At 31.1% G+C, this 6047-nt stretch overlaps 1 long non-coding RNA gene across 1 annotated transcript; it reads left to right on the top strand.

Annotated features, from left to right (window-relative positions):
* The first annotated feature begins 1164 nt into the window (after nucleotides 1–1164).
* LOC123681269 lies at nucleotides 1165–4388 on the top strand. Its single transcript, XR_006747672.1, has 3 exons — nucleotides 1165–1655; nucleotides 2509–3495; nucleotides 3860–4388. It is a non-coding gene; the product is annotated as an uncharacterized LOC123681269 (long non-coding RNA).
* Nucleotides 4389–6047: the final 1659 nt, after the last annotated feature.

Genomic DNA, 6047 nt, shown 5'->3' with positions numbered 1-6047 from the left:
CGCTTCAAGTATCAAGTCACTTGGCCGCTGGCTGTACAGGTGGCAGTTAACGTGTTAAGTACCTTTATTTTGAAAGAACCTCTACTTTTATGTTGTTTGTAGTCAATTTCAAGCTATTTGTTTTATAAGATCTGAAGAAGTTATAATTGAAATATTTTGTGTTTCAATTTAATTATTATTAGTAGAAATGATAAGATAATTGAAAATAAATAGAGAACAACTATTATCAATATAATTTGCAAAAAAGTGTGTAAACCCAAATCATTATTAATTTCTTCAAAACAATTACAGTTGCAGAAAAAAATACAGGCAAAAATTATTATCAAATAAGATGAAAAAAAGAAATATGTACATCTAGTTACCATTTCAAGCGTCAACTTTATAGCAAATACAGTATTATAATAGAATTATCTCAATTTTTTCAATCAGATATAATAGCATCATAAGCTAGTTCCTCTAATATTCCTTCTAAAACTCCAATCATATGAACCACCTGTTCAACATTCATTTCAATATCAATATTATGTTTTAAATTTGTCACTTTTTTTTTACTACACCCTAATTCAAGCTGTAAAATAGTTTCTTTGTAGGAAGGCATGATGGAATTTCCCAACATCCATTTTAACTTCCAATCGATATGTTTTACAAGAATAAATTCTGCCTCAAGGAAAACAGCTTTCATCAAATGATATTCGATATCTTTTCTACGAATTTCAAAACAAATATTAAATGAATACAAAACGTCGCCAGAAAAAAAATTTTCCATAGTGAATTTATCATCAGTAATACTCTTACAAAATAAGTCTTTAATAATTGTCTTAGCTTCATTTATATCTTCACTGGTCCATTCAATATCATCATTGTAGTTTTTTTTATCTATTAATTTTCCTCGACTTATTTCATCACAACAATCATGTAGAAACTAAAATAAAAAAAATTCAATATAAATTCATTTCAGGGAGTTCTAAGTTTTGCCTTAGGAAATATTGGTGAATTGGATATCTTTAGAAAAGAATTGCATAGCATTTTTTTTTCACTCATATCGAATTAATTGGGTAAACATCATAGACCTGATATAACAATATAATAGATATTAGAGCACAAATTGGGCGCTTTCAGCAGAAAGATCGGTAGCGTAAGTAGCTCCGCTACTGATATGTATCAGTATTATTAGTATTCTGTGGGTATCAGTTTGGTCAAAGATTAGGGCCTAATCTTTGAGTTTGGTAACGTTGATTTCCTCTGCTGGACGGGTTGCTCCTTTTTTTGACTGTCAGTTCTGTGGTTCCTTCTTGAAGGTTATGTTATGATTAAAAATAACTTTCTGTTATATTATAGATTTTAATTTCTAAGTTTGCTTTCGCCCTTCGATACTATTACTCTTTTATTGCAACACCCATAGATAAGGCAACACCTTCCAAACATTGATCATGGATTTGAGAGTTATTCCATTCATTTTTGATGACGATGAAGAAATAAATATAATCAATACAATAATTGGACCTGTTCTAGAGTTGGCTGAGCCTTTGCCTAATTTGGAAAGTTAAAATAGAGCATTTATTCCAAAAAATGAAAATTTTTATGAAAATACAATTCCTCTTGACATGGGAGATCTATTCAAAGAACATTTCAGAATATCCCGAACAGCTTTTGATGTATGTACTTTATATGTATATATATATTTATTTATTCATTCATTCCTCTCTCCCAAACAGCAAAATCTGCTGGTATCAGAGACTGAGTTTACATAAAATTTTTTAAACAACAATAATTCAGTTTCAAGAAAAAATAAAGCAGCAATTCTATATATAAATGAAATCTTCTAATTTTTGCTATTTTGGGATCTTTCCCATATTATCGCTGCAAATTCGAGCGGTCCACATAAAATTCCTTTGGAAAAAAAATGTTATTCACACTTTAGATGATCGCAAAGCAGGAATGCTATTTAGCAAGTGGTGACCGCTTTGGGCTTTCTCATGAGTAGAATCCCTGTTCTAAGTTTTTAGGTACAAATATACTTATTGTATTGAACCAAAAGTAATCAAGGAAAAATATAATTTTTTTTTCAAATCATTTATTTCATTCTACAAAACTGGCACAGAGGCTTTTAGCTAATACACTCATAACTAGTGTAAAACAAACAATATTTATTTATTCATTCAAATTCAACAATAAATGAAATCTTATTTATGCAATTGTAGGATCTTTCCCGTATTATCACAGCAAATTCAAGTGGTCCATATAAAATTAATTTGCGAGTTGATTTTTATATTAGTTCTTTTCTTTTGAGTTGTTAGGTAACAATTTCCTTAATATATCATTCCTTTCTGCCGTCAACCTATTCTTTTCAGCCATCAACCTAGTCTGTTCCTTCAAATCCTTTGATATTTGGGAAAGGAGGTCCAATCGCCTCTCTTCAATTTCAACCATTTTTTTTCTATGATCATATAATGATTTATTTCGCGTCTTTTTTTTTCTCTTTCTCTTCTGATGTATCATTACTTTCAGATCGAGGTCTTTTTCTAGAATTTGATTCTTTTGAAATGCAGGGTGAATCAGGACACTCTGAGGATGATAATGAATGGTCCGATTTTGAAGCGTTCCCCTCAAAGTATTTCTGGCAGAAAACAATATCTGGAAAAAGTAATTTCTTTCTTAGTAGGAAAATAAAAAAAAATTTATTTCAATCAACAGAAACATTAACCTATAACATTTCACGCATTTACTTACCATTTTGTAGTCTCTGATGAATTTGTGGAGTTTCTGTCACACCATAGGTAATATTATTAAAAGAATATCTAAAAGTTTCCATCTTTGCTATGTTTGAAATTCAAATTTCGTCCCAAAACAAATGTCACTTGTCACTAACTCAACACGTTACCAAAAAGGAGCTTAAAATAAATTCGCTACCGAAAATGGCGACCGCTCCCTAGCGGAAACTGATCGAACGCGTTCAGCAGAAACTTTATAGAATATTGACAACTGTTCCACAACTGTTGTGCTGCTGAACGCGCCCATTAGCGATCTATTATTTTGACATGTACGCATGCGCATTGAGTCAGATATTAAGGATTGTCTAAATCTAAAATACAGGCCTCTCCCTATGGTTCAATCATAGCTTAGAATATAGATATTATTAATAATAATGTTCTAAGAATCATAAAGCGCGTTCGGCAATAGCATCCGAGAGCGGACGGATATTTTATCCACGTGACCACAGATATGTCGGATTTTACAGATTTATCTGTAATAAACGAACGGTACAGAGCTTCCTGAGCTTCAGCTGTTATGTCAGTTCTTTGATATACGCATGTGGCGCCCTTCGTGGCTAAATGAAATGAAATCATTAGTAAAACATAATCAATATTCATAATATACACTTTTACTGTCTTGCCTGCTGAAGAGGCGTTAGAAATTTATGCTTTTTTTAACTATACTAAGAAGTTTTGAGTTGATGTTGTTTTCAATATTGAAAAATAGGGAAAAATTCTGAAGGTATGGACTTTAATATTATCAATTATTTACTGCAAGAAATTCACAAATTCATTGCTATGTAGTTGGTTGCCACAATTCATATTACAATAAGAAAAAGTAGCTCGAAAAAGAAGGAAAGATATGCTGATATGGATTATTAGTGTGAGAAGAGTTTGATAAGAATATTTTAGAAATGATAGCAAATGTCTCTCATCTAAAACTTATTGTAGTGCTGATCATATTTTGAGAGAAATGGCAACCTGAAGTATTCCATAAAATATGAATATGAATTATTCAGGAATTTGGACCAAATTCCTGAATAAATTCGTTTTATTATTAGTTTAAATTATGTTACGTTTATCTAATTTAATTCTACTTATTTCAGAAGTATAAAAAAACGGATACCTAATTCCTCTTAAAAAATTAAAAGATATAAAAAGAAAAATGGTCTGATCTAGTAGAAAGTATATTTCCAAGGAGGAATCACTTCTAAAATCTCCATTCGTTTTATGAAGACAAAAATGTTTCAATGGAAGTTTAAGAAGGAAAACAGGAATTTTCATGTCAAATTCATCCAAGTGATTTGGAAGATGATATCTTTTTATTTTCATCAGTAATTTAATGGACTATGGTGCCAAGGGAATGTATGATGGGATAACTTATACTGCCATAGGATAAATAAATGATATGTAAAATCAATGCAGTATTTGATAATAATAATAATTTATTTGCACACAAGAAATTCATAAAAACATACGCCATCAAAAGTTTACATGGCTTGTCAATCAAAAAATCTTAAACTATAAATGAGTAGTATTGAAAGTCATTGTAATGAAAACATGAATATGTTTGTAGTTACAAATTATCAAATAATATTTACAAAAATGATTCCTAAATAAATCACTCAACCTGTATATTTTATGATCCAATAGCAAATCCTTTACTCTCTTACTAATAACAACTGGACTCAAATTTTTCAATAGTCTGGAAGTTATAACATGTATAACTTCAGACATGTATGATTCGGAACTTTTCTTATTCTGGATGGTCTTATTACAGCATAATTAAGGCTAGGAAAAATATCTTTCTAATTGAAAAATTTAAACTTTCATGCTACATAATGTGTAAAGCATATTTTTAAAATAAATCATTTGAAGTTTTAAGAATTATTTTTTTGTGAATTCTTCATCAAATGGCTCACTATCAGTTTTGGATGTCTTATCACCAGATGAGAACACTATAGAGTCGCAATTTTTCAAATTCATAATTGCCATACTTAATCAGACTCTAGCATAATGTTTATTTATTCTTTCAAATTAGCTGGCTTTTCCTCTTCTCAAATATTGGCAATGGTGCTCAGTATTTTCAGCAGAAATAATTCGACCTGAAATTATAAACAATTATAAAAATAATCTCTTTAACTTACTAGAAACTTACCAATGAATAGACATTTGATTTCCAATAATTTCACTGACTCCCCATTCTTGAAAATAACACCATTCAGAAAAGCAACAAGCCTCGGGTCCAACTGACAAACTTCAAGTCCTTTTCCTGAATATGGTATTTTTTTCTCTGAAACTTTCGTATGATAATAAACTATTAGCTGACACAAATATAGATATAGTACCTTGAATACACTGATCTGGCTTTATATTCCCAATTGATTCCATGCTGGGTATATTTATTGCTGAACAGGACATTTATAAATACTTCTGGGACACTGATGTCCCAGTCGATACCCTTGAACGAGTTAATTTCTTCTGCTTCATCCATTACATAATTTCGATATAATAAGGTGGAAAATTCACTGAAGTCTGTCTCATTTATTTAGAAGTAATGAAACCAGTCCACTTCATATATTGTAAACATAGTCAGCTTTTTTAAAAGCTTGGCCTTTTTCTTCATATCCCTAGCTTGAATGTCCATCGCTCTTCTGAATAAACTGAACATGCACAACGCTTTATACAATAACACGAAAAAATTATCTGTCCCCAAAGTCTTACTAATGATATTGTCCAAAGTCACCACCAGATATCTCATTCCAAAAATATACACACTGCCTATTCATTTGTTATCTGCATTCCATAACCATAATTTTATTTAAAATCCAATTATAGAATTATAACAAGTTAGGTATTGAAATTTTTCAATACAAACTACGACGAAATGTTAATTTTTATAAATAAACAAACATCAAAGACAGATAAAATCCAATAATCCATAGACAAAGGTAAACTCTGTGGATAAAATCCCTTTGCTAGCTCGAAAACGTCCGACGAAAAAGATCGACATCCGATTGCTCAGATATATTTGCCGAACGCTCCAGATGTGTATTCCCCTCAATCTGGATGTAATAAACGAACGGTTCCGACAAGTCCGAGCGGTCCGAGGTAATAACCGAACGCGCTTATGGTATAAGGAAAGGACCATTCCTTATTCTATTAGCGCGTTCGGCAATAGCATCCGAGAGCGGACGGATATTTTAGTCACGTGACCACAGATATGTCGGATATTACAGATTCATCTGTAATAAACGAACGGTACAGAGCTTCAGCTGTTATGTCAGTTCTTTG

Source organism: Harmonia axyridis, chromosome 5 (assembly GCF_914767665.1).
Source record: "Harmonia axyridis chromosome 5, icHarAxyr1.1, whole genome shotgun sequence".
In the NCBI taxonomy this organism is placed as follows: Eukaryota; Metazoa; Arthropoda; class Insecta; order Coleoptera; family Coccinellidae; genus Harmonia; species Harmonia axyridis.
Note: the sequence above shows the minus strand (reverse complement) of the source record. Positions and strands in the feature narration are given on the sequence as shown.